Genomic DNA, 10,272 nt, shown 5'->3' with positions numbered 1-10,272 from the left:
GTACTAGCCTGAAGCTCAACAAGAAATAGAATTCTCTCCGGAGCTTTAGAGAACATTTGTGATATACAAAGATCTTGGAGAATGACTTATCTATTGCTTCCCTTATATTCCTCATAGCATCTGTACATGGCATGATTGTTTTTTTTTTTTTACAAAATGGTTGGTTACTACTAGTTTTGAATGGAAAAACACATTCATGGATTGAAAAATTGTTATAATTACAAGTAATAAATCACATACATTTGGTGCACTTGCTGAAAGAAAAGGAGAGGCAGATGATCAAAACAAGCCAACTTCCCTAGGGAAGAAAAGGGAGATCTGTGGCAAAGCAGCAGGTGCGGAGAATCAATGTTTCTTTTCTAATCAGTGCTCTGTTAGTTCCCTCTTCCCTTATTTCAAAATAAAACTTCTCCTTCTCCTCCTTCTCCTTCCCCTTTCCTTCTCCTTCTCTTCTCTCCTCTCTTTCCCTCCCCTTCCCTCCACTCTTCTCTCCTCCTCTTCCAGTCTAGTCTAGTCTAGTTAGTCTAGTCTAATGCAATCTCATCTATTCTAATGTAGTCTAGTCTAGACTAGTCTATTCTATTCTTAGTCCAGTCTCATCTATTATAATATAGTCTTGTCTCATCTAGTCTCATCTAGTCTGGTCTACAGTAGTCTTACATCACATTTCTAGCACCTATTTCCTGCATGCTAAAGGAGAAATGGGTGAGGGTTACACCAAATATGGCTTATTTAGTCTCTGAAAATAGCAGCTACAAAACTTCTGTCACATGTTGTGTCAGATTAGTAAAGAATTCAATCAGGACCGTCTACTCTAATAGTAGTTTAAAGATACAGAAGTGATGAGGGAGTTTTATGTTTACCAACAATGAGAAGGTCCATGGAATTTTATGATAATGCCAGACTCCCTTCTGAGTCGGGGGTTTGTCCTGGAAATTTACTAAGGAATCTTCTAAAAGTCCCTTGGTTAGTCAGAATGTAATTTCTGTAATGCTAATTTTTTGTGAAGACAAAATATGTGTTTCTACTCAGATCTGTAAGCTTTAAAGAAAGTTTACAGAATGATTGCATTATTTGATTTCCTCCATTCTTCCTATGAAAATCAACATAACACTCATGGTAAGTAAGACATTTCTCTCTCCTCTCTTAAATTACCAGGATATTTAAATAATAAAAACTTATTTTAAAAATTGACCAAAAAAACATGCCACTCCAACTTTGGTAACAAATTACTTTTGTATGTGGCATACAGCTGGCTGTTTTATGCATGTAGAGTAGTACCTTGGTACTGAACTGCTTTGAAACTCATTGAATTTCACACATCAAACATTTTGATGTGAAAATGTTGCCCTGGTACTCATCGTTTGTTTGGTACTCAATGTACAAGCTAGAACCTGTTGGTGTTGGCTGCCATGAGACTCACTACATTATTCCTTATGAGAAACATTTGTTTGGTACGCATTATTTTTTGTAATCATCGCACCTCCCAGAATCAATTAACAATGAGTACCGAGGTACCACTGTATAACATAACATAGATATACTCCTTACTTTATTTAGCCTTACATTGCATTAAAAGGATTCCCTGAGAATGGGAATTCACTTTGGAAGAATTATTTTCATTGACAAAGAGTTCAGTCATCTTGAGAAGAACTTCTATAAGGGACACCAGCTCCATCAGGAACATTGTTTGTGATAAGTGAATATTGTTGTACTCTAATGAATATAAATATCATGCAAAATAAAAATGAAAATACTTGGCATTGCTCCCCAGCTTTCCATCCGTTCTGGTGATAAATTTCACTTGGAAATTGGAAGCTGAGAGCAATGCCTCTCTTAACAACCTTGTGGGTTGCTTGTGGTGGCATAGCAAATCAAAACCATAGAGAGGAAAGTGTGTGCTAGATAACGATCATTACTGAAAACTCTGGCAGTAGCTTGACCCGGTGGCCTCTTTTTAAAGAAAAATCTTTAATACATAACACTATGGGATTCCTGAGAGTCCTTGTTTTGGGGCTCCTAGGGCAAAGGTCAGATCTTGGAATGTCACCAGGGCTGCTGCTTACCAGGAGGAGACAATTAGGTGAAATGTCTAGACTGCTGAGTTTCGGACACAGCGATAAGAACATTATCAACTCTCCAAGGTGATATAAACAAGATGCTGCTGGCTACAGAGTTTGTTTCGCCTTTCCCTTCCAGGGCTGGTTCAGCTCCTGAATGCCCATAGGTTGCTTCTCTCCTTCCCTTTGGGATCTAAGTGTGGAATCGATGGTCAGGGTTTCCTTCTATGATCCTTTATTTCATGATGTTCGGCTATGGATGGCAGTGCAATTGTAGAATCAAATGAGAACGAGGATTGATCAATAAAAGCCATGAGTTTCACACATGCCCCCTGGCCATCTTGTAACGATGTAAGTTAATGAGCACCACATTCCACCCAGGAGAATCAAAACTGTCTTCTCTCGTGAAATTTTGGAAGCAAATTCTGCTTTATCACTCCGGAAAGAACAGGAAATGAAAAAGATAAAGGATTTATTTCCTGCATAGTACTAGTCTATTTACGCACGTGTGTGTCTCTGTGTATGTGTAGGCCGAGTGTGAGATAGAACCCACAAATGATTGACATGATCTATAGCTCACTGGAAGAGCATATGCTTTACATGCATATCTCAGGCATGTCCAGGTACTCCCGTCACATGTAGTTGGATTTAATTCACAAGTGTTCAGCTTCTGAACACATCCTACAACTCATAATCAAGGGGATTGATTGAGAGGCTGTGCAATAGCACAAATTCAAAGAAAGGGAAGGCAGGAAGAAACTCAGTGGTGGGTTGCTACCAGTTTGGCCCGGTTCTCCCGAGCCGGTAGCGGTGATGATATGACGTCACCGAACCGGTTTTGCCCCCCCACCCGCCCCCCACTCCCTGCGCCCCTCCCACCCACCCACCCCCCGCGTTATTCTTACCTTTTATTTGGCCCCACCCCCAATCTATTGCTGCCTCCTGAGTCCCAGCTGATGGCTAGAGGGGAAAACATCAGCTGCTTGCAATTACTGCGAGTTCAATTCTCACCAGGCTCAAGGTCGACTCAGCCTTCCATCCTTTCTAAGGTGGGTAAATTGAGGACCCAGATTGTGGGGGCAATAAGCTGACTTTGTATAAATATACAAAAGGATGAAGGCTATTGCTTAACGCACTGTAAGCCGCCCTGAGTCTCCGGAGAAGGGCGGCATATAAATTAAAGCAAAAAAAAACAAAAACAAAAAACAACTGTTTAAAGTCTTGCCGCGGGGCTTCAAAGGGCCCTACAGCTGATCAGTGTTAAAAGAAAACAAATGAGTAGACCAGTGCCTGCAAAAATACATGAATAGATCAGTGCCTGCAAAAATAAATGGGTAGACCAGTGCCTGCAAAAAATAAATGGGTAGATTGGTACAGCTCTGCAAGCAGTTAAAAGCTTGGTAGACCAGTACCTCTGCTAAATCCTAAAGAATTGTCACATGACCATCAAGCCACGCCCACAAAATAAGCCACGCCCACAGAACCGGTAGTAAAAAAAATTAGAACCCACCCCCGAAGAAACTGCCTGATCAAGACCATTGTTCAAGATAAGGCAAGTGCTTCTTCAACATTCCAGTGACAATAATTTTTAAAACCTTCAGGAGAAGATCTTTTGAAATCTATAGCTTAGCTGCATTAGATAACTTGCTTTGGATGGAACACAGGTTGTCTTTTCCAAAAGAATCCCAGGATCTCCAAAACTATCTTATTTATCATGCATGAAATAATACTTCTCTGATACTGATAGCAAAGTTTTTCAAAATTTTCTTCTGTGAATTCTGCCTAGATCTGTTTCTCGTGTGGGTATTTCAGAATCTTCTGGTCCTCACATCCATGTCTGTCAGGTGAGATGGCATAGATGGCCTTTGTCTGTGCTTCCATTAATTTGCTGCATAATTTAAGAATCTGGGGTTATCTACGGCTTGGCCAACAGCACCCGAACCTGTAACACTGAATGTTTTACTTCTACTGGCAAATGCTGTAGTACAATACTAGCAGGGGTGGGCTGCTGGGGGTTTGCAGGGGTTCGGGAGAACCTCTAGCTAAGATTCTGTGCAGTTCAGAGAACCCCCAAATCCCACTCCTGGCTGGCCCCTCCCCACCCACCCCACCCAGGAATCCCCAAGTGTCCCGTTTTGGGTGTAGGGTGCATGTGGAGGCTCGGGGAGGGTGAAAAACAGGCCTACCGGAAGTTTAGGAAGGGCAGAAACAGGCCCGTTTCTGGATCCAGAGGATCTCCGGAGCCTGGGGAGGCCGTTTTCACCCTCCTGGAGGCTCAAGGAAAGCCTCTGGGGCCCAGGGAGGGCAAAAATGCTCCCCCGACTGTGGTGCAGGAGGCCAACTAGGCCACACCCACCATGGCCATGCCCACCCAGCAACTAGGCAGAGAACCCCTTGCTAAAATTTCTGAAGCTCACCCCTGAGCACTCGGGTACTACACTGTCGGCTTCTTCATCACTCAAGAAGATCTGTGAATTTCCTCTGGGACCTGAGTGGATAATTTGCCTTAAGTACAAAGCTGTCTTAGAGCAACCCCAGCTAAATACAGTTTCCAGTCCAGCTAGTCTGAAAGCAATTGGCAACTCTGGGTCCAGATTTTCTCCATCACATCCTGTTTGACTATTGGTAGGGTTGCTTTGTAATTGGGGATAAGTTATCTCCAGCTATAATAACCACATTTCCCTTAATTTAACCACATTTAACCGTAACCCAACGGTTACCCAACTGTAACACGCAAATTTGTGAAGCACTCCATATTTTTAAAAAGAGCCCTGGTGGCGCGGCAGACTAAAGCACTGTTATTAACATCAGCTGCCTGCAATTACTGCAAGTTCAAATCTCACCAGGCTCAAGGTTGATTCAGCCTTCCATCCTTTCTAAGGTAGGTAAAATGAGGACCCAGATTGTAGGGGCAATAAGCTTTGTATAAATATACAAAAGGATGAAGGCTATTGCTTAACGCATTGTAAGCCGCCCTGAGTCTCTGGAGAAGGGCGGCATATAAATCAAATTTAAAAAAAAAGATTCCCTGCATAAATGTATTTCCTAGCTGCCTTTTGGAATATTCACATTGGTTTATTACTTTGCCGAAATAACTCCATTCATTTGCCCTTCTGCCTGGAACTGCAACCTGGAACTCAAATGTATAATCATCTCCTTTACTTTCTTAGCTTTCTCCACTATCTTATCTTTTCCAAGAGGTTTTCATAATTAACATTGTTGAAAATGCACATTCCCATTGCACATGGATGCCTTCTGTTCTGAATCAGGACTTGTCCAATTAGTTCTTTTATAAAGAACTAGCTGGTTACTCAGCATTGCCCGGGTATTTATAGACATCGAAGCCTTTGTCTGACAGGGAGCCATTGAGAGGGGCCTTTCTTCCCCCTACTCCCATGCCCATCATCCCTGCCCTCTCCCCTGCCCCCTCCCATGTGCTCCTCTTTCCCGCCCTGTCTACAATCTTGGCACTTTTCCCCAAATCTATCAGGCGCTTCCCCACTGCTCCACTGGAGGGAGAATGTCATGGCTGCCTTTCCAGAGAAAGCTGCAAAGGAACTGACATCACAAACAATTGCCACTCTAGGATGCCACATTCGCTCTCCTTAACAGCCCAGGCTCTCCATTGCCCCTCCCATGACATCACAAACAATTGCCACTCTAGGACACTGCATTCGCTCTCCTTAATGGTCCAGGCATTCCACAGTTATGCTGGAACACACAGACACAGACACAGATGCATCCCATGGGTGTCTTACTCCAACAGTATTTGTTTCCAGGTAGTAAGTCATCTGATAGTAAGTTTGTGAAAACTTGAAATTGCGTTCCAGAGTTATGCTGGAACATACATACATGCAGCCTTCTTTTTATATTTATTTATTTATTTATTTATTTATTTATTTATTTATTTATTTATTTATTTATTTTTCAAATTTCTATACCGCCCTTCTCCCGAAGGACTCAGGGCGGTGTACAGCCAAGATAAAAACCAACAATATAAAAGTTAAAAACAATTTAAAATTATTAAATAGTTTGGCTAATAATCTAAAGTAAAATAACCCATTAAAATAATATTTTAGGCCAGCCTTGCTTGATGGAATAATAATGTTTTAAGGGCGCAGCAAAAGGTACGAAGTTCGGGAATCCGACGAATCTCCAGGGGCAGCTTGTTCCAGAGGGCAGGTGCCCCCACAGAGAAGACTCTCCCCCTGGGGGTCGCCAGTCGACACTGTCTAACCGACGGCACCCTGAGGAGACCCTCTTTGTGGGAGCGTACTGGTCGATGGGAGGCTATCAGAGGCAGAAGGCGGTCTTGTAAGTACCCAGATCCTATGCGATGGAGCGCTATCTATATAGATAGATAGATGGTGCAAAAAAAAAAAGTCTTTGCTTCCTGAATTCATGTTGAATCAAACTTAAAGTGGAGTGCCTCCATGTCCTTAAATGTTTTTGCTTAACTTCTCCTAATATTACTACCAGGGGTAAACTATTTTGCCTTGCAAAAGGATGGTAGAGAAGAGGCAAAACAGGCAAAAAATACTCCTTTTCAATGGTTACGGACACATGGAGGACATTCCTATTACATTATGTGATGATGGCCATCAACATGGATGTCTTTAAAAGGAGAACAGACCATGGATTAAAATATTTTCGGTTTTTAATCCTGATTGTTATATATTTTCTCTTGTATTCCAGACAATGAGAGGATGTAATTGCATTTCTATCCTTTCATAGCTTTCCAATGTTCTCTAGATGGGTTAGAGACTGATCTGATTAAGGATCTCTCTTATCTTTTTTAAAAGATGAAGAGAAGGAGAACAAGATTTGGGATGCTGGATGAAAAGCCAACTTTTTCTTTTAAGGTTTTTTGTCCTTGTCAGCTGCATATGTGACAACTCATTCATTTATATCATTCCCATGCCATGATTAAAAAATATATTACCCTCATCTTTCTCCAAAAGTATGCTAAGATCTGACATTCCTTTCATATTATTGAAAAGATTACTGGAACTTGATTACAAGTACATCCAGAATGTGTTTTGGTTACGTACCTTAGCACGAAGCCCAGAGGACTACTTGGCCTTTTAAGCTTTTTCTTTAAAAAAAACAAAAAACAAGAAGAATTCAGCTTGCAGAAGAACTGCAAATGGTTTTACATCAAGGTTTTTGCTTGCATTTAATTTTACAAAATGCCCCATTTACCAGTAGCCTTTGTGGGGAGGGGAGATAGGCCAACCTAAAAGCTAGAAGAGATCAAAGCGAGATAGTCAACATCCAAACATCTCATCACCATTACACACACCTACATACCCTTACCAAGTTTCTTAAAGCCCCTAGATACCTTCAAGTTCATTTAAAACTGGTTAAAAGCTGTGCCTGCCGAAGTCCACACCTCTGCCATAGCATAGCTTGTGTTTTACGAATTCAGACATTTCTATTAAACTGCAAAACAACAGCTCACTTGAAGACATCGATCTTGGTCATTTTGCTTGACAGTGTTGCTATCATTAGCAATCCAGGTTTCAAAAAATTCTCTTCTGAAAGTGAAGCGAACCCCCAAATATGTTAAAGACATTTTCAGTCATAGAGATGACAGATAGGAGCTTATGTTTACTTACTGAAACACACAGAGATTGGCACCAATATCAAGCTTTGTTCTACAATCTTCCCTTTTAGGATGTAGAATTTAAAAAAGACATTCCCAAGGATTTTTATCATGATGTTTATTTTGCTAGTGTGTGTGCAATGCAGGGGTGAAATCCAGCAGGTTCTGACAGGTTCTGGAGAACCGGTAGCGGAAATTTTGAGTAGTTCAGAGAACAGGCAAATACCACCTCTGGCTGGCCCCAGGGTGGAGTGGGAATGGAGATTTTGCAATATCCTTCCCCCAGGAGTGGGGAGGGAATAGGGATTTTGCAGTATCCTTCCCCTGCCATGCCCACTTAACCACACCCACCAAGCCACACCATGCCCACCAAGCCATGCCGACAGAACCAGTAGTAAAAAAAATTGGATTTCACCACTGGTGCAATTGCTTGTCCTTTGAACTTTATGTCCTTTGTCCTTTATGGTGATTGTAAGTGTAACAGTTACACATAGAGATTTTAAATCAAATCAGTTTGTTACAGCCTTACGTTCAGATGCAATAAAATATTTAATAGTAGAACTGTTACATATTTCTCCATGAGTAAGTGAAAAACTGTAAGTTTTATCGGATCTAAAAAATAATTAAGAACAAATATAATAAAATAAAACAGAATAAAAGTAGTACCAAAAAGAATTCCAAACTTAAGTAATGGTGGATTGTACACATAGCAGCACAAAATTGGACAACTTGGAAAGCTATAAAGATATACAGATATCTGGGATCTATAGTGAAGCCAGAACAAATTAACAATACAAAAATAGCATAGATTCTAGTGGGCCCAACAAATATAATGCTTCTTTTTCTTCTCTCTTTTTTTTAAATTATATATTAAGTAAACTATATAATTTTATATAGCAACTGTAAGTTTAGGATCAATAATCCAAAAAAGGAAACATATTTTATTTTTAGACACATGATGCATACATAGGACTTCCATTCTTAAATAATAATGTAATATTGCTGAAACATCAAAAACCAGTGACATCATTACTATCAACATTAGGTAAATTGCTACGTAGATCACTATATTTGAACAAAATAAGTGCTTATAAAGTCTGCGTAATATTTACCGTATTATTTCCATGTTTTAGATCAGAAGTTCTTCATGATAGATGGAGCCAATGGAACCTCTCAGTACAAAAACTTCTTGTAACTTTCAAAGTCTTTCTTTCTGAATGTTCATTTCAAAGACAACATCAATATAACATGATGAACTGTGACATCACCAGGATTTCATTAATTACAATTAAAAATTAAATTAAAATTAAATTTTTAATTAATAATTAAAATTTTAAATGTACATCTAAATTTAAATGAAATTTCTTTCTTTTTTTTTTTTTACTTGTCCACACCTTTGTCTGGAATCTGTCCACTGACAGGGACAAAAGTCAATAGAAAACAGGAGAAGTACCAACATCTTCAGTTATAGGACCATCTCTTTACAAGTCCCAAGATGACTGCAGTTTATGAGCTTCTCCGGCCATAAAAAAGTCCAAGAAATCTCCACACCTAACAAGCTTGAGATTCTTACAATGGAAAATAAACTTCTGAAAGACAAAAACTGGAATTCTTCCAACTTTCCTCTGACTTAATTGGGTACTCCAAAATACAACAAATAAGAAGCATATAAATTTGTTCTCCTATTTGTCCATTCAAACTGGAGTTGTACGGTATATATTCCTACAAAAGGCCTATGTAAATCTACACAGCTTTTCAGTACCATTTGCATCTGTAACAAAACCAATAATCACACAAACACCCGCCCACACAAACCACAATGATATCATCGCACAAATGCCACAACTGTGCATTGGTATCACAATGTCTGATGCAAGAAGGTCAGTCAGAGTATTTGGGTGATTACTTCATCATGTATGGGTCATCATTTTCCTATCCCAAGCCCCCCCCCCAAATATTTTTATCTTGGGGTTATTAAACTAACCACAAATAGCAACCAAGGTTGCGCTGGAAACACAACCCAGAATGGATTTTCCAGTTGAAGCCAATTCAGGTAATGTGAAACTTATGCATGCAAACTTCATGGAGATCACTGAAATAAATAAATAAATATGCAGCTGTTTTTCTAGTTAGAAAAATCAGCTATGCGCTCACCTCTACAGAACTGTTTTGTATGTAAAATTTGCAGATTAATGTTAGGCAGCATTCAGAGGCACATGGTAGAAGTAAAACATGACAAGGAAAGGAGGAATGTTCATGGACCCCTTGGGGTTCAGCTGGATGAATTGAAGAAATGCATTATTTACTCCAGAACTCAACTGCCAGACTTCTCCAGCCAACATCGTAGCTAATTTTGAGAGTTATGAGATGTCTGGAGGATATCCAGATTGGATAGGCGACTTTAAGGGAAACTCTAGAAAATAAGTTTTCTTCATAAATGAAGGTATCTAGGGCTCATCCACTTGTTATCAAAAGTATTTAACAGATGGCACGATGTGGGAAAACTATACATCGTATAGTTTATCAAATATAGTTTGGTTGCCCAAATATAAAAAAGATGTTGAGACTCTAGAAAGAGTACAGAGAAGAGAAACAAAGATGATTAGG

At 39.9% G+C, this 10,272-nt stretch overlaps 1 long non-coding RNA gene across 2 annotated transcripts; it reads left to right on the top strand.

Annotated features, from left to right (window-relative positions):
* The first annotated feature begins 442 nt into the window (after nt 1–442).
* Nucleotides 443–9,119, top strand: LOC117676991 (uncharacterized). Of its 2 annotated transcripts, none has more exons than XR_015729311.1 (3): nt 443–705; nt 3,847–3,904; nt 9,087–9,119. It is a non-coding gene; the product is annotated as an uncharacterized LOC117676991 (long non-coding RNA). The 2 variants fall into 2 exon arrangements; XR_015729313.1 differs by lacking the exon at nt 443–705 and adding an exon at nt 853–1,119.
* The last annotated feature ends 1,153 nt before the right edge of the window (nt 9,120–10,272 follow it).

The sequence above is a fragment of the Pantherophis guttatus genome, chromosome 9 (genome assembly GCF_059756535.1).
Source record: "Pantherophis guttatus breed Tessera chromosome 9, ASM5975653v1, whole genome shotgun sequence".
NCBI lineage: Eukaryota > Metazoa > Chordata > Lepidosauria > Squamata > Colubridae > Pantherophis > Pantherophis guttatus.
This window is presented reverse-complemented; position numbering and strand designations above follow the sequence as displayed.